Consider the following 18,652-nt stretch of genomic DNA (forward strand, 5'->3'; position numbering starts at 1 on the left):
CCAGTTCCGTTGCCCCTAGGCATACAGGAGGGAGGATTGGAGGGAGGCAGGATCTCTCGCCGGGGCTGATGTTGGGGTGCAGCCGGGATGGTGTCACTTCCCACAGGCGGAGCGGGATTACCACGGGAGGATGGTGGGGGTAATAGTAGTCCCCGTTGGCGCTGCAGCACTGTGCGACGGCGCCGGTTAAAGGAGAGGCAGAGGCTTTGGTTCCAAGTCTTTTAACTCACAGATTGCTCAGGCGCTGCCCCAGAGTACCGATCTCTGCCCCGATGGGCTCCAGCCGATCCCGGATAGTCGGCGGTCACCGCCGTTGTCTGTGACAGTCTTTTAGTGAAGTGTCCTCTGTAGCTATCTGGATACCGGGCCGAGCCTCTTGCTCCAAGCCACGGGCCCACGAAGGAAAGAGAAACACTAACTCCTGTGTCAGTGCTAGATGTTATCCCAAGCTGTGCCCAGGAAGGTTCTGTCTAAAGTGTGATGGTTGCGCTTATTTCTACCCCATGTGGTGCCCGCCCCCAGTGCTTCGTGATGGCTGGCTTTCCTTTCTGCCCTAGTCTAACCCCCTGTGAGTAAGCACCTGCTGTTTGTGTGTGTTTTGTGAAGGCATCGCAGGTTAACGCCCTCCTGACCCGGGATAGATATTACCCCTGAAAAGTGGTGTAATACCCTGTGGAGCCTGAAGCCCAAGGGTGCCACAATTACATCCACCGTTTACTGTGTACTGAGCGGTGGGTGACTGTAGCTGCTATGTGTACATCTCTATGACTGAAAACCAGTATCTTCTGGGAGGAATAAAGTTCATTTTCTACCTGTGGCTGCACTATTAGTAAGATGGCTAGGCAGCATTGTAATGCTATTAACCTGGAGATTAACCTTATATCTGCAGATTAGTAGTGTTTCGGGACATAAAGTGTTCCTTTCAGTTCAATACAGCTGAAGGGGTTTTGGTGAACTCTTGGTGTATCCATAGGCTCAGTGCAGCAATCTAATCCCTCAATTTACATTTTGGCCACTTTTGAAGCTGAAAGCGTTGTGGGACCTCGTGTGGATTACGTCGGACCTGGAGGGGTATTTGGGGATAAAGTCTTGAAAGAGGGTGTTTTTTTGTCTTTTATTTCAAATAAAGGATTTTTCAGTGTTTGTGATTATTTACTTTCACTATAGATTAATTATGGGGGGTGTCTCATAGATGCCTGCCATGATTAACCTAGGACTGAGTGGCAGCTATGGGCTGCCATTAACTCCTTATTACCCCGATTGCCACCGCACCAGGGCAATTCGTGATGAGCGGGGTAGAGTCCCGGGAGTGTCGCATCTAATGGATGCGGCAATTCCGGGTGACTGCTGGCTGATATTTTTAGGCTGGAGGGCTCCCAATAACGTGGGGCCCCCCATCCTGAGAATACCAGCCTTCAGCCGTGTGGCTTTATATTGGCTGGTATCAAAATTGGGGGGGACCGCAAGCCGTTTTTTTAAAATTATTTATTTATTGTACTGCACAATATAGACCCGCCCGTTGGTGGTAGCCCTCAAGCTGTGAGGAGCTCTGAGGAAGCTGGGAGTTGTAGCTCCCAGGGGAGAAGCAGACTTGGTCACAGACGGTGGTCTGGAGCTAGAGGAGTCGGACCCCCGGTCGCAGGGGATTGAGGCTAGGTGCCTGGGACCTGTCTTGGAGGACGGTCAGCAGCCTGGTACTAATAACCGGTCTGGGACCGAAGGCATGACGGGGTACACGGACCCTAGGTCGGGGAGAAGCTTCAGGCAACCCGGCAAGTAACCTGCGGAAGTCAGGACCGCTATGGACTGTTCCCGCGAAGCTCAGCATTCAGGGGCACTAGCGCAATGAGGGGAATAGGGCTTTCCAAACAAGCGGCCCACTGATATCCCAATTGTGAGCTCCTGAGAGCAAGCTCTTGTACTTAGCCATAGTGGGGAGCGGGGCCCAGAAAGCTCCAAGCTGACAGGCAACAAAGGACACTCTAAATTCTGTGCCATGAGGCAGGTCACGGACCACCAGGCAGTGCTGCAGGGGACGGGTCCCAGACAAGCTCCCCTTAGGAGACAGCGGTAGTCAGAGACTTGATTTACCCTGTTGTCAGCGTCTGCTTTATTGCTGAGTGAGTACCTAATTAACCCCTGCAACCAGCGAGCCTGTGCTCCCCCTGCACCCCACACCATCATCCAGAGTTCCGGGGTAATCACCTACTCGTGGAGGGTTACGTCACCTAGCTGCCCCACTCCATCACTCCGGGTACTCCCAACAGCAGCGGCGGTACTCCCAATTACCGTACACCACGGGTGTCATCACAAACTATATATACCTCCCCTGTAAATACCCTCTTCTTCATTTGAGTGTGCCCTCGAGCCACGAGTAATCACCACCCCCGGATCCGAGCGGTTTGACCGCTGCAAGGGTGGCACAACTGCAACTCGCTGGATCCTCACTATACCGCACGCAAATGCACGTCCATTGCAAATGCATTGAAATTAAAACGTATTTGCACTGGATCCGCTTTTGCTGCAAAAAAACATTCAGGACGCATGTTAAAAAAAGTAATGTGAAAGCAGCCTTAAGGGTGCTTTACACGATGCGACATTGCTAGCGATGTCGCGTGCGATAGCACCCGCACCCGTCGTTGGTGCGATATGTGGTGTTCGCTGCCGTAGCGAACATTATCGCTACGGCAGCGTCACATGCACATACCTTGTCAGCAACATCACTGTGACCGCCGAACAATCCCTTCTTCAAGGGGGAGGTGCGTGCAGCATTATAGCGACGTCACTGCGGCGTCACTAAGCCGCCGAGCAATAGAAGCGGAGGGGTGGAGATGAGCGGGACGTAACATCCCGCCCACCTCCTTCATTCCTCATTGCTGGTGGACGCAGGTAAGGAGATGTTCCTCGTTCCTGCGGTGTCACACATAGCGATATGTGGTGCTGCAGGAACGACGAACAACATCGTACCTGTGGCAGCAACGATATTAAGGAAAGGAGCGACGTGTCAACGATCACCATTTTTAAAGGTTTTTTTGATCGTTGATCGTTGCTCCTTGGTGTCACATGCTGCAATGTCGCTACCAGTGCCGGATGTGCGTCACTAACGACATGACCCCGACGATATATCGGTAGCGATGTCGCAGCGTGTAAAAGGACCCTTTAGTCTGTGACCAGGCTGCGACCAATGTGTCTCCAAATGCATCACAGAGGAACACTGAGTGTTCATTTATAGGAGCAGATTTTAGACAGGTAAATGAGTGCTAGTAGGCTATATTCAAATAATTTGTCTCTTATTTACAAACATGTTTAAACGGGCTTAAGAACAATGAGGGCGAATGAATGATGGCTAATACAAACATTCTGTCTCCTTACGGTATCATATCATCAGCAGCATAGGTTCTTTTTTCACCAGGCGATGTGCTTAGTTTTCTTCCAGCATATTCATATCACCAGATAAATGAGGTTTGGCTCGTTTGTTTAGTTACCTATGCTACGAGCAACCGTCTGCAGTGCTGGCATTTGTAATGTACCGCCCCGGGGCTCGGCCGGCTGCCGAGCCGCTCGGATCTGTGCTCGTTGGTGGGTGGCTCGAGCTCTTCACGGACCCAGCGGTCACGTTGCTCTGAAAGGGGGTTGGCGCTACACGTGGGGACTTCGGCGGGGAGGTCTACGGCTGGAGCCACAGTAGTTTGTAGGGGATTTGAGTTCGTGATGCCACCCACGGGTTGTGGTGAATGGATGGACACCACCGCTGCCATTGACTAGGCTCCTAGGGACGATGTTGCGCAGCTTGGTGTTGACCCCTCCGTGGGTAGGGGGATGATGGTCCCGGGGGCCCGAGGGAGGTGCTGAGGCGGGGGAATGGATGCGTGCTGGCGTGTCGGTGCGGTGCGCAGCCCGAAGGCACTGTTGTACTCACTATTACAAACACACTGGAGTCTCTGGTAAACCAAACAAGATGGTAAACGGTGCCCGCAGCCGGCTGCGGTTTTCCCCTTCTCAGGTTGGTGGTTTCCGCCTTTCTCCTGCAGCTTACTTATGTAGAAATGTCGACTCCTATGCCTGAGTAATGGTAGTCCACTCCCCAACTTGGTATGTGCCAGGAGAGCCCTTTTTTCCCGCAGACGCTGGTCCGCCGGGTCTCTATGTCTGGGCGGTGGCTTTACCCTAATGGTTGGGCTGTTGTCTTCAGTCGGGTCTTAGGTGGGAAAGGTTCTAAATTCCAGTCCTCAATCAGTTGATTTGACTCAGCCCAGTTGTTTCTGGGCCTCGTACTGGGTCTGAGTACCCCTCCTGGTGCTCCGGTTTCCAATCGGTTCCCTGGTTCGGTACCGGTGGGCCACCGCCCGTCCCCGGTCCCTACGGTTCCACCGGCTGTAATCCCAGGTCCTGCAAGCGGCCACCACCGTCTACCTCCTTGCCTGAGGTGACTGGGCTCCAACCCAGACATCTGGTGTAGACTATGGCAGACCTGGGCCAGGTCTGCCCTTGAACTTCACTCCACTCCGCTTCACTGTCAAAGCTCAACTAGACTAATGTTTTTTCCCGCCTCCGGGCCTGTGGACTCCTCGGTGGGCGGAGCCAACCGCCTGGCTCCGCCCCCTGGTGTGAACATCAAACCTGGAGGGAGGTGACAAGGGTTTCGCAGTTTGGCTCCTGTCACCTTACTAAAGGGGGGGAGGGGGTGTGTTTGTGTAAGGGCCTACTTGTGACAACCTGGCTAGTCCAGGGCATCACATTCCCCCTTGGTTTAATGAAGACCGTCCATGGGCTGCCCATCCACCATCGGTTTATTTTTGTTGCTTTAACTGAAAAAGATTAAAACAGGTTGACAAATATAATAACTTTTGTACAAACGTGAAGCATATTTAGGATTCATCCCTTTACGGGAGGCATACTCTTAAACGTTGCAAAATAAGAATTATTCTTACCGATAATTCGCTTTCTAGGACCTTCCACGACAGCATAGGAGGTTGTCTCTCCACGCCCTAATTGGGACAGGAAGTTCAAGAGGTTTAAAAGGACCCTCCCACCTCCCACAGCCAGTGTCTTACAAAGAATCCATAGCATATGAGAAGTACTACACATTCAGGAATACATGAATACATAGGGGAGGGAATTACCTGCTGTCGTGGAAGGTCCTAGAAAGCGAATTATCGGTAAGAATAATTCTTATTTCTCTAGTCCCTTCCACGACAGCATAGGAGGAATACCAAAGAATTGATACCTAGGGGGGGACCACAGCCTGCAGGACTTTCCTGCCAAAGGCCAAATCCCTGTTGGAATCCAGATCCAGACGATAATGCTTCGTGAAGGTATGGAGCGAAGACCACGTAGCCGCCTTGCAGATCTGCTCAGGGGAGGCCCCTGCCCGTTCGGCCCAGGAGGCAGAGGTAGCCCTGGTGGAGTGCGCCGTGAATCCAGTAGGCGGAGAGAGATGCTGAGCGAGGTATGCATCTCTAATTGCTCGCACAATCCAGTTGGCGACTGTACTCTTAGCCACCTTCTTGCCCTTATTGCGGCCAAAGGGCTGGATGAACAGGTTAGAATCAAGGCGCCAAGAAGCAGTAACCTCTAGGTAGTGCAACACTATCCGACGGACATCCAAAGAATGAAACACTTCCTCACCCGGAGTCCGAGGATTCTGACAGAATGAAGGCAGGACGATGGACTGCGAACGGTGAAAATCCGAAACCACCTTGGGAAGGAAGGAAGGGTCCAGCTGAAAAACAATGCTGTCATCTCTGATGGTCAGATAAGGTTCCCTAACAGACAAAGCCTGAAGTTCGCCGACTCTGCGAGCAGATGTAATAGCCACAAGAAAAGCAGTCTTGTGAGAAAGGGAACGAATGTTACAAGAGCACAGAGGTTCAAACGGAGATTGAGATAGTCCTGTAAGGACCACATTGAGATCACAGCGAGGCGTCAGGACCCTCCGACGTGGACAGAGTCTACTAGCGGACACAAAGAACCGACGGATCCAACGATGATCTGCCAGAGCCGTGTCAAAGACTGCACTGAGTGCTGACACCTGAACTTTCAGGGAGCTGGGCCTAAGACCTAAGTCTAAACCACTTTGGAGAAAGTCCAGAATCTGCGCAATATTAGGCCGAAAAGGGTCAGGAGGCCGAGAACCACACCAGGAGGAAAATCTCTTCCAGATTTTGTTGTATATACTATTAGTCACAGGTTTACGGTTCTTCTGCAGCGTAGCCACAACTTTGTCAGAAAGCCCTTGAGCCTTCAGTGCCCGGGCCTCAGAAGCCAGGCAGCCAAGTTGAGTTTCTGAGGAGCCGGATGGAAAATCGGACCCTGTGACAGTAAGCTGGGGTCCGAACCTAAGAGGACTGGGCCGTCGACTCCTAGCGTCATGACCAAGCTGTACCAACTCCTCCGGGGCCACAGAGGGGCTACCAGTATAGTTGGGACCCCCTTGTCTCTGATCTTCCTCAGGGCCCGTGCGAGAAGAGGAAGAGGGGGGAACGCGTAAGCGAGGCGAAAGGACCAACTGTGGCAGAAAGCGTCTACCCCTAAAGCCTCGTCCCTTGGGTTCAGGGAGAAATATGTTGCGACCTTGCGATTCTCTGCTGAGGCAAAGAGGTCCACCTCTGGTGCACCCCACCTTGCCACTAGAGAGCAGAACACTGCCTGATCCAGGCTCCATTCCCCTGGATGAACATCCCGACGACTCAGGAAATCCGCCTGAAGATTGAGGGAGCCCTTCAGATGGACCGCAGAAAGGGAGAGCAGAGATTGTTCTGCCCATTGAAAGATTCGGGAGGATACCGACTTCAGGGCGCCTGAGCGTGTACTGCCCTGATGGCGGAGATGTGCCACTGTTGTGACATTGTCTGAATATACCAGGACGTGAGAGTCCCGGACGAGGTCCTGAGCCGCAAGGAGGGCTTCCCTGACTGCCCTGAGCTCCCGGTAGTTGGAGGATTGGGAGCTGACGTAAGGACTCCAGACCCCTTGAAATGGGGAATTTGCCACCATTGCCCCCCATCCACGTAGGCTGGCATCTGTGGTCAGTGTAACCAGGGGTTTCTGAGTCCAGGCAACCCCCACCTGCAGGTTGGCGGGACTCAGCCACCAGAGAAGGGATGAGGAGACGGACTCCGAGAGGCGAAACCTTCTGTTTAGGGATGACGGGAGTCTGTCCCAGTGTGCCAGGATATGATCCTGGAGACACCGAGAATGGGCCTGAGCCCACCTGACCGAGGGGATGCAGGATGTCATGGAACCCAGGGCTGACATAGCCGCTCGAAGCGTTGGGCGAGCCTGCCTGCGGAGCTTCGAGATTTTGGATAACAGAGCTATCCTGTGGCCCTCTGGGAGAAAAGATGCCTGTCTGTCGGAGTCCAGCAGCACTCCGAGAAACTGCCGTGTGGAGGAGGGGGTTAACTGTGATTTTTTGAGATTGGGAATCCATCCCAGAGACCGAAGGATTCCCAAAGACCTCTCCACATGGCTCCGGAGGGTTGGAGCAGACGGAGCCATGAGAAGAAAGTCGTCCAGATACGGAACTAGACAGATACCCTGCAATCTTATGAAGGCGACCACCTCTGCCATGATCTTGGAAAAGATCCTTGGAGCTGAGGAGATCCCGAAGGGAAGTACATTGAATTGGAAATGAAGTACTTCTTCCCCGTGAAGCACCGCAAACCTGAGGTATTGTCTGTGTCCCGGATGGACGGGTACATGGAAGTAGGCATCTTTCAGATCGATAGAGGCCATCTGGTGGTGTAGACCTATCAGGGGAATAGCTGATCTCACCGACTCCATCTTGAACCGCCGGTACCTGACCTGACGGTTTAGACTTTTTAAATTGATAATTATACGGACGTCGCCGGATGGCTTCTTGACCAGGAAGAGACGGGAGTAGTGTCCTATCCCTTCTTCCCGACTCGGGACTGGGGAAACGACCCCCGAGTGCACTAACTCTAAAATCTTTGTGTACAACAGAGTCTGTGAACCCGGCGATGCCAGCGCAGTGACTCGGAGACCCGGAAGAGGGGGGGAAAGGAATTCTATGAGAAGACCGTCCGAGATGATCTTCAGAACCCATTGGCAAGAGGTTATGGACTGCCACTGGGTAAGAAACGCTGAGAGTCTTCCCCCCACCCGGGCCGAGTCACTGCTTGTCCTGCTGAGGACGTTGCTGATGTGGAGGGATGAGGATGTTTCTCCCTCTACCTTTGGGATAGCTCCACCTGCCTGCCTTCCCTTTCCCTCTGGGCTGGGAGGCCTGAGGCATCGAGGGACGAAAGGACCGCTTCCTGGTAGGTCTAGGATCGGGCAAGGCCTTACGATCAGTCGCCTTGTCCAGGATATCATCCAGGGCAGGTCCAAACACCAAATCCCCTTTAAAAGGAAGGGAACAAAGCCTCATTTTAGAGGTGGAGTCTCCACTCCAGGCCTTAAGCCAGAGGGCACGTCGGGCAGAGTTAGAAAGCACCGAGGTCCTGGCTGCCAGGCGGACAGATTCCACCGAGGTATCTGCCAGAAAACAGGTAGCCTTCCTAAGCAAGGGAAGGGATTCCAGTAATTCCTCCCTAGGGGTCCCTTGGGAAATATGAGCCTCCAACTGGTCCAACCACCTAATTAGGGACCTGGATACGCAGGTGGAGGCAATGTTGGCTTGAATAGAGGAAGACGATGCCTCTCAGGACCGCTTCATCAGGCCCTCTACCTTCCTATCCATTTGATCCTTCAGTTGGGAAGTATCCTCAAAGGGAAGAGCCGTTTGCTTAGCTACCCTAGCCACCTGAACGTCTACTCTTGGGATCTCCCAATGTAGTCCCGAAGGTTCCAGAGGAAACCGGCGTCTAAGGTCACTCCGTACCCGCCTCTCAGGACATTCCCATTCCTGAGAAACAATATCCAATATATTGGCATTAACTGGGAATCCCAACTGTTTGACTGACTTCAGGCCAGCAAACATTTCGTCCTGGATTGAAGGAAGAGACTGCACTTCCTCTAAACCCATAGTGCTCCGAACTGCCTCAATAAGATCCCCCAACTCTTCTGAGTGAAAAAGAAAGGACTGGTCAGACCCCCCAGATGGAAATCCTTCATCAGGACCCTCAGAGGTGGAATCAGCGTCCTCCTGATCAGAAGGGGTCGACTGGAGTCTCCTCTTTTTTGGAGGAGAGGGTCCAGTAGCAGGGCCAGGAGCAGGGCCAGGAGCAGGGCCAGGAGCAGGGCCAGGCACAGGGCCAGGCACAGGGCCAGGAACAGGGCCAGGCACAGGGAGAGAAGCCAGTGAGGCCCTAATCTCCTGTTTCATCATGGACCGCAACTCATCTATCAGAGATGGTTGTTCGGCCCTAATAACCTGGTCCGTACATTGCTGGCAAAGCTTTTTATCCCATACTGCAGGGAGCTTCTTTATACAGATGGGACATTTTTTAATTTTGTCCACTCTGTCAGGTCTATCAGGCTTATCGGACTTGTCAGTTTTTTCTGACTTCTCAGGCTTCTCTGATTTCTCATTTCTGCAAGTTTTCTTGGTGGCCTTGTCCTCCTAGAAAACACAGAGCAGAGAGCCATAATCACTGATGAGACCTATGTCCGAGGGACCAGTCCCCTCCATACTCACAGTAGCAGGGGGCACACTGGGTTCTGCAGAGGCAGCTGCAGCGGAAGACATGACAGGGAGCACGGTCTTACCATGATCTGATGTCTTCGTGGCAGCCCTTATGGACAAGGGCCTGCCTCCCCAGTGACGGTGCACGTTTCCCCGCCTCCCGCATCCGGTCCTGGGCAGGTCGAGTCGCAGTCGGCGTGCCTCCACGCTGCCTCCGCAAACCGGAAGCGCTCGACCGGAAGTCCGCAAGACCAGAAGTCCCGCCTCCGGGAACACTTCCGGATCGCTCCGGCAGCGTGCATGCGGGAGGCGGCCGGCGGCTCAGGGAGGACGCCGGCCGGGGAGCTCAACAGCCTGCATCACCCCTCAGGAGGATCCGGAAGGCTGGAGCAGCGGTCCCCCACAGCGTGAGGGAACAGCAAGGGAGGAGCGGTGAAGGCCCGACCGATGCCGTCCGGCTGAAGGTAATAGGGGAAAAAAAAAAAAAAAAAATATATACTGCAGTTCGCCGGCCACCACAGCATAGGAGAAAAAACAAAACCTCTCCATGCCCCATGGGGACAGGAAAGACACTGGCTGTGGGAGGTGGGAGGGTCCTTTTAAACCTCTTGAACTTCCTGTCCCAATTAGGGCGTGGAGAGACAACCTCCTATGCTGTCGTGGAAGGGACTAGAGAAATATAACATTTTTATTAATACGGGAACGGGACTGGGTCCTTCAGTCACCCACCCAAACAAACCTAGCCTTGATGCTGCCCCTAAGAAACGGGCAGCACCCCTTTTCCCCAGTCCAGGAACGGGCCCAGGTGTTGTGTTACGAGATGGGTACTGGGTTTCACACTTGTTTGTCTCTTGTTTGTCCCTGACCTGGAGGATCGCCACCGGTTGCATTGGTGATGGGGCCTCGGCCATCACTTTCCCGCAGGCCCATCCTCCAGTCTGCCTCTCCGGAGGTCGTGAAATGGGACAGGCCGGTCAAGGGACTATTTACAAACGGGACTTTGCTGCCGGCGCAGCCTCCTCCAGTCACTTTCCCACAGTCCACTATAGGGCAGCACGGGTCCCCAATGCCACATTTAGTCACTGTGACACTGTCCACAAAGACTCCGTCTTCCACTGCCTGCAGTGCAGGTACGGTGAACCGGGCTCTGAAACGGGAACTGTCCTCGCTCCTCACAACTACCTGCCGTCCTCCACCAGGGACTCCGACCCCTGATGGCGCCCACTGGGACGCCAACCGCAGCGGCGTTCAACAAGTCGGGCAGGGCCCGGCTTCTTCCACCTGGCGTACCGGATGGCGACTCCTGGGAACATGGGGACGTTCAACAAAGGAACACAGAATTTCGTAGCAGTGGGTCCTTAAAACATTTAAAACTTGTAAAACTTGCAACTTCAGGGCGGCTACCACCGCAGGAGACCGTACTGGCCGACGATCAATCGGGCTCCCCATACAGGTGCAGTATTTCCCTGGGCTGTTAACTTCCAGCGGGAATGGCGGCGGGGAAAGCGTACACAGTATCTCCTCTTCCATGAGCTGCACCATATCGGGTTCACTTGTTGCAGGGCTGGTGGGTTCCAGCTCCCAACTGAGGAGGGACGACATGGGAGTCTGCGTGGCTTTGTTGTGGCACTGCACTGCCGATGCGAGCCTCTGCTCCCTGGCCCACACCACTGCGACCATTTTGCGGACCTCCGCCTTCCAGTCAAGCACCTGCTGCAGACTTTGCGCTATCACCTTCATGCAGAATCGACACAGCTCCCGCTCCAACCAAGCAGCGGTTCCGGCAGGGAGCTCACCCGGGCCGTGGTCCTCATCCTCAAAGGCTACTCCACCTCTGCTCCTTCTAGGTCCCACTGCGCCAGCGGCGGGCGCCTCTCCGCTCCCGTCCGGGAGCGGCGACATTTTTCCATGCGTTCCCCCATTGTCTTTTCGGGGCACTCCGCTTGCTTTTTGCACCGCTCTGCTCTCAGGGGGTGGAGCCTTACTTTCGCGCCCTTTTTGCTTGGAGAAGACGGCTTGGGAGGGAAACTTCGCGCCACAGGATGGTGACAAGATGGGGGATTCTGCACTTTTTCAACGGGGACTCCGCTGACGATAACTTCAAGGCGCACTTCCACAGGTAGGTGGATGGGTTCAATCCTGCTCGTGACGCCAGAAGAGCGGATGTGTACCACCCCGGGGCTCGGCCGGCTGCCGAGCCGCTCGGATGGCTGCCGAGCCGCTCGGATCCGTGCTCGTCGGTGGGTGGCTCGAGCTCCTCACGGACCCGACGGTCACGTCGCTCTGAAAGGGGGTTGGCGCTACACATGGGGACTTCGGCGGGGAGGTCCACGGCCGGAGTCGCGGTAGTTTGTAGGGGATTTGAGTTTGTGACGCCACCCACGGGTTGTGGTGAATGGATGGACACCACCGCTGCCGTTAACTAGGCTCCCGGGGACGGTGTTGAGCAGCTTGGTGTTGACCCCTCCGTGGGTAGGGGGATGATGGTCCCAGGGGCCCGAGGGAGGTGCTGAGGTGGGGGAATGGATGCGTGCTGGCGTGACGGTGCAGTACGGTGCGCTGCCCGAAGGCACTGTTGTACTCACTATTACAAACACGCTGGAGTCTCTGGTAAACCAAACAAAATGGTGAACGGTGCTCGCAGCCGGCTGCAGTTTTCCCCTTCTCAGGTTGGTGGTTTCCGCCTTTCTCCTGCACCTCACTTATGTAGAAATGTCGATTCCTATGCCTGAGCAACGGTAGTCCGCTCCCCAGCTTGGTATGCGCCAGGAGAGCCCTTTTTGCCTGCAGACGCTGGCCCGTCGGGTCTCTATGCCTGGGCGGTGGCTTTACCCTAATGGTTGGGCTGTTGTCTTCAGTCGGGTCTTAGGTGGGAAAGGTTCTAAATTCCAGTCCTCAATCAGTTGATTTGACTCAGCCCGGTTGTTTCTGGGCCTCGTACTGGGTCTGAGTACCCCTCCTGGTGGTCCGGTTTCCAGTCGGTTGCCCGGTTCGGTACCGGCGGGCCACCGCCTGTCCCCGGTCCCTACGGTTTCACCGGCTGTAATCCCAGCTCCTGCAGGTGGCCACCACCGTCTGCTTCCTTGCCAGAGGTGACTGGGCTCCAACCCAGACACCTGGTGTAGACTATGGCAGACTTAGGCACAGGTCTGCCCTTGAACTTCACTCCACTCCGCTTCACTGTCAAAGCTCAACTAGACTACTGTTTTTTCCGCCTCCGGGCCTGTGGACTCCTTGGTGGGTGGAGCCAACCGCCTGGCTCCGCCCCCTGGTGTGAACATCAAACCCGGAGGGAGGTGACAAGGGTTTCGTAGGTTGGCTGCTATCACCTTACTAAGGGGGGGGGGGGTGTTTGTGTAAGGGCCTACTTGTGACAACCTGGCTAGTCCAGGGCGTCACAGTAAATGTGGATGCCACACACTGTTACAGACAAATGGAATATTCAGCCATATCTGTATTCCCACTTGCTTACTATTCTTTACTTACTATTTGATTTAGGCTCAGTTCACAATGGCAATGGTATCGTTCATTCTCCTTTCCATTTTGATTAACAAAAACGGTAACAGATCCGCCCTCTTAGCATGTCAGCACTGGTCCTCCAAGGGACCTGAGCCAGCAACCCCTGGGTCCACAGTGAGTAGAGACTGTTAAACACAACCTGTGTAGTCTCCATTATTGCCCCTACTACATCTTCCAGGCACAGTCCTACCTGTGAAGGGCCTATCATCACAGCTGCCACTACCAGCAGCCCTGGGAGTACCCGGCGGTTCTCCATCTCTAACCGCAACCCGCAGATGTCGTCACATGACATAAACTCTTATCTCCCCTGTAAATACCGCCCATTAAAAAAAGGGGCCCAGAGCACGGAACTGGGCAACGGCCACCAGAGTGACATTCCCAATTGTTACCGCCCGGGACCGAGTACCCCATATCCCTGAGCGCTACACTAACGTCCTTGCGACTAGTCCCTGTACTCCTTAGTATATCATAGAGGAACTTTAGAAATACTTTAGATCTCTTTTTATATGCTACTAGATACAAGGACAGTTAGAAAGGGACTAGCAATATGCACCCAGAACTGCTCCTGGATCTTTGTTCATAGGCGACCTGACAGGTTCCCTTTAAGTGCCCGCACCAATTTTGGCTCTGTGAGTGGTACAGTCTCTGTAGTACTCTGTGCTATCTATATTGCACTGACCAAAATATCTAGTGCCAGTGACCATTTCAGTAATACTAGCACTCTTCTTTTTTCCTGTCGCCCTCGTTTTCACACTTGATCTCTTGCACAGCTGTGGTTTTGTGCCGCCCCTGCAGCAGTCGAACTGCTCGGATCCGGGGTTGCTGTGGCTCGAGGGTCTCCCGACCCGTGGGCTTGCGGCCACTCAAATGTAAAAGGGGGTATTTACAGGGGATAAATGTTCGTGACGCCACCTGCGGGTTGCGGTAGGGGGAGTACCGCCGCTGCCGATAGCAGTACAGGGGCTGATGTTGTGGGGGCAGCAAGGTGTCAGGCCCTCCGCAGGTAGGGATGGCCCTGGATACTGGGGGGAAGGAGATATGATGATCGGGTGCCTCGGCCTTGGGAAAGCAGGATGCAGGGGTCAGGTTACTCACTGCGGTAGTCTTGGTGCTGGATTAGGTGGAATAAGCAGACATTCACACAAATGGTAAACCAAAGTCTCTAGGCACCGCAGTTTCTGCGGGGGGAGCCCGTCCAGGTCCCGCTCCCACTGGTGTCACTTGGTAAGTCCGGAGTGTTATGAGGGGGACCCGGGGAAGCGTGCTAAGATGGTATAGAGATAGCTTCCGCCGGTCAAGGTCCACTGTGCGGTGTAGGGGACCGCTGCTATGGTTATTGAAGAGTGAGCGGGTTGCTGCTGACGATCGTCTGCTACGTCACAGACGATCTGCGTACAGTGGCCCGCCCTAACCCGTGAGAGTTGTATGGCATGGGGCTCACAGCTCAGTGTACTTGTTGCACGAGGAAGCACAGCGGTGCCCGCGCACGTGTGCCCAGAGGAAAGTCACGGAAACGTGGCACGAGGGTAGCACAGCGGTGCCCACGCACGTGTGCCTCAAATACTAGGTGAGTCCGAAGGAGTACCGAGGAGCTCACCTAGGGCAGGAACACGGCCTGCAAACAAGGAAAGGGCAAAGTCCACAAGTAGACAAAAATGCCTGTACAGCGGCGTAGCAGCACGCTGCCAGTCATCCAACAATAGAGGACAGTCACGCGCTGCCATATTGGCAGGAGGAGCTTTTAATGAGGCGCAGCTCCACCCAAGGGCGGGTGCAAGGCATAGATGACAGCCTTGGCCCAATCAGGGTCCACGACGTCCCAGCCCGGCCAGTCAGGGTTCACCAAATCACCAGCCTCGTCATCAAGCCGTGCGACGTCAGTGGGCGGATCAGAACATGCCACATAGTGCACATGCTCATCTTCCCGCCTCTGGGACATAGAAGCAGGATCCTCGGTTTCACAATGTGCAAGGATAACGGAAGTCTTGCTGCTTCCCTGAGCAGTTAAGCTCTGCACATTGCGTAGTCTCCCAGACCTATGGCGCTGCTGAGCAGGAGGGCTCGTGGCAGGCAAGGAATGGGAGACCACATCATTCCTTGCAACAGGGGAGCCACGAGGTGTAACATTACCCCCCCGTCTAGGGTGCCCCTCCTGCCTGTGCTCGAAGGCCGCTACCAAACCCGGTGCGCAGATCTGATCCTCCATTTCCCAGGATCTATGTTCCGGGCCACGACCGACCCACTCCACGAGGTAGTACCTCCTGCCCCATATGACTTTTGTCTCCTCAAGTTTCACTACCTCAGGGTCATCGGATGAGGAGCCGGATTGGGTCGGCAGAGACCCCGAGAATTTATTAAGTCGTACGGGTTTCAGAAGGGACACATGAAAGGTATTGGCTATAGCCCAGCATGGAGGGAGCTGGAGTCGGTATGCCACCGGGTTTACCTGCTCCAAGACTTTAAACGGCCCCAGGTACCTAGGGGCGAAGTTGGCTGCCTGTACCCGTAGGTTGATATTTTTAGAGGACAGCCACACTAGGTCTCCAGGGGTGAAAGAAGGTGCAGGGCAGCAGTGCTCATCAGCAGTCATCACCATCTTGTCTTTAGCCCTCTTAAGGGCCTCCTGGGTGTTATCCCAGATCTCTCGGGCCTCGGTTGCCCAATCTTCCACTCTAGGATCGGGTGACGTAATGGGCATTGGGACCGGGATTCTGGGATGTTGTCCATTGTTAAGCAGGAACGGGGTCTGGCCAGAGGACTCGTGGACCGCATTATTGATGGCAAATTCGGCCCAAGGAAGGAGGCTAGCCCAGTTGTCGTGGTGTGCGGAGATGAAGTGGCGGAGGTAAGTTACCAGGGTCTGATTGGTCCTCTCCACCAGTCCATTGGTCTCGTAATGGTATGCGGAGATGTTAAGCTCTAAATGCAAGAGCTTACAGAGTTCTCTCCAGAAGCGAGACGCGAACTGGGGACCCCGGTCGCTCACCACCTTGTCAGGCATGCCATGCAGCCTAAATACATGCCGAATGAACAAGGTGGCGAGGGCACGTGACGTCGGGAGTCGTGGGAGAGGCACCAAGTGGACCATTTTAGAGAAGTGATCCGTGATGACCCACACAACCCTGTGCCCTGCTGACTTGGGCAGATCTCCCAGGAAGTCCATCCCCACCACTTCCCAGGGACAAACCGGCACCAGCAGTGGGTAAAGAAGACCCGCAGGTCTCTGCCGGGACGGCTTATTCCGTGCACACGACATACAGGCTCCCACATAGTCCTGTATGTCCTGGGCTAATCTTGGCCACCAATAATGCCTGGCCACTAGGTCTCTGGTCCTCTTGACCCCGAAGTGACCCCCGACCTTGGAGGCATGGGCCCAGGATAGCACCTCGTTCCGTAGCTCAGGGGGAACAAGGGTCTTACCAGGTCACACCTGGTCCAGAGAAGTGGGGGTGACCATCCTCAAGCTGTCCGGGGGTAATATAAGACGAGGCTCCTCCTCTTCTTCCTCCAGCACGACCATACAAGCGACAAGGCATCTCCCCGTACGTTCTACTCACCGGCCAGGTGACGGATAATAAAGCGGAACCGGGAGAAAAAAAAGGGCTGGATGATTTCCTCAGTACACAAAACATTGTTGGTTATAAATGACTTAGTGACTAAATGTAGAACTGGTGGAGGAAGGTTGAACTAGATGGACCTAGGTCTTTTTTCAACCTAAGTAACTATGTAACTATGTAACTATGAGAAGAACAGAGACCAACAAGCCTTCCTTGGGTTCAGGCGTTGTGCTGTCTGGAGGTATGTGAGGTTTTTATGGTCGGAAAATACCTCAAATGGATGTTTCGCACCCTCCAGGAGATGCCGCCACTCCTGAAATGCTAATTTCATCGCCAGTAACTCCCTGTCCCCTATGGAGTAGTTCCTCTCTGCCGGAGAGAAGGTCTTTGAGAAAAAGAAGCATGGATGCTTCCTTCCTCGTTCTTTTTTCTGGTACAGGATTGCACCTGCACCGACCGAAGAGGCGTCTACCTCCAGTAGAAAGGGTTTGGAGACGTCTGGGCGATGAAGGATGGGAGCTCTGGAGAAGTGGGTTTTGAGAGTGTGAAAAGCCTCTACCGTCTCCCGTGTCCACGCTTTGGGATTAGCGCCCTTGAGGGTAAGGGCAATAATGGGTGCTGCCACTGTCAGAAAGTTGGGAATGAACTGGCGATAATTAATGAACCCCAAGATTCGCTGGATCGCCTTCAGCGAGCGGGGCTCAGGCCAGTTCATCACTGTCTCCAACTTCCCTGGATCCATTGCTAACCCTTGACTGGACATGATATATCCCAGGAACGGCAAGGATTCACGTTCAAAAACACATTTCTCCAGCTTAGCATATAAAGAATGGGCGCGGAGCCTCTTGAGTACCTGGATGACATCCCTCCAATGGGTGGCAAGATCGGGGGAGAAAATTAGGATGTCATCCAGGTATGCAACCACAGAAAGATACAAATCCCGAAAAATGTCATTCACGAAGTCTTGGAACACAGCGGGGGCATTACAGAGTCCGAAGGGCATTACGAGATACTCGTAGTGACCGTCTCTGGTGTTGAAGGCGGTCTTCCACTCATCGCCCTCTCGGACTCGCACTAGATTATATGCCCCGCGTAGGTCCAGCTTTCTGAAGACCTTTGCCCCGCGGAATCGATCAAACAACTCCATAATGAGGGGCAACGGGTATTTTTTCTTAATCATAATTGCATTTAATCCCCTGTAGTTGATACAGGGGCGCAGATCTCCTTCCTTTTTCTGCACGAAAAAGAACCCCGCACCGGCCGGTGATATAGACTTGCAAATGAACCCTTTCGCCAGGCTGTCCTGGATATATTTGGACATAGCCTCCGTCTCTAGAGCAGAGAGTGGATACACTCTACCCCTAGGGGGCTCGGAGCCTGGCTTCCAGTCTACTTGGCAATCGTATGGCCGGGGGGGGGGGGGAAAGAGTATCTGCGGCAATCTTGGAGAAGATGTCCCTGTATGCCTCATAAGGTGTCGGTAAATCTGGCCCCCCTCTTTCCCCCGAGGACCCAACCAACCTAATGGTAGTGGGTGGTCCGGTAGTCGCGAGTTGCTCCCTACAAGACCCTGCCCAGGACGAGATCTCCCCTGTTGCCCAGTTGAGTATAGGAGCATGCTGTCTCAACCAGGGGAGTCCCAGTGGGATCTCATCCGTCTCCTCTGGAAGCACCAGGAAGGACACCTGCTCATGGTGTCCTGGTGGTACATCCATCCTGAGAGGAATGGTGATCTGGGTAATGGGATCGACAAGTAGGGACCCGTTGACTACCCGGATCCTGATTGGCTTGGGCAACAGAACCAAGGGAACTGAGTACTGAGTTGCCAGGGAGGTTGAAATGAAATTGCCATCAGCGCCAGAGTCCAAGCAAGCCAGGGCAGAGAAGACAGTAGTGCCGAACTGCAACTGGGCGCTGATGGTCAACCTAGAGGGAGAGGCAGCGTCTATAGTCCCCCCTCTGTTGGAAACTAGATGCTGTCTTTTCC

Source organism: Anomaloglossus baeobatrachus, chromosome 1, assembly GCF_048569485.1.
Source record: "Anomaloglossus baeobatrachus isolate aAnoBae1 chromosome 1, aAnoBae1.hap1, whole genome shotgun sequence".
In the NCBI taxonomy this organism is placed as follows: domain Eukaryota; kingdom Metazoa; phylum Chordata; class Amphibia; order Anura; family Aromobatidae; genus Anomaloglossus; species Anomaloglossus baeobatrachus.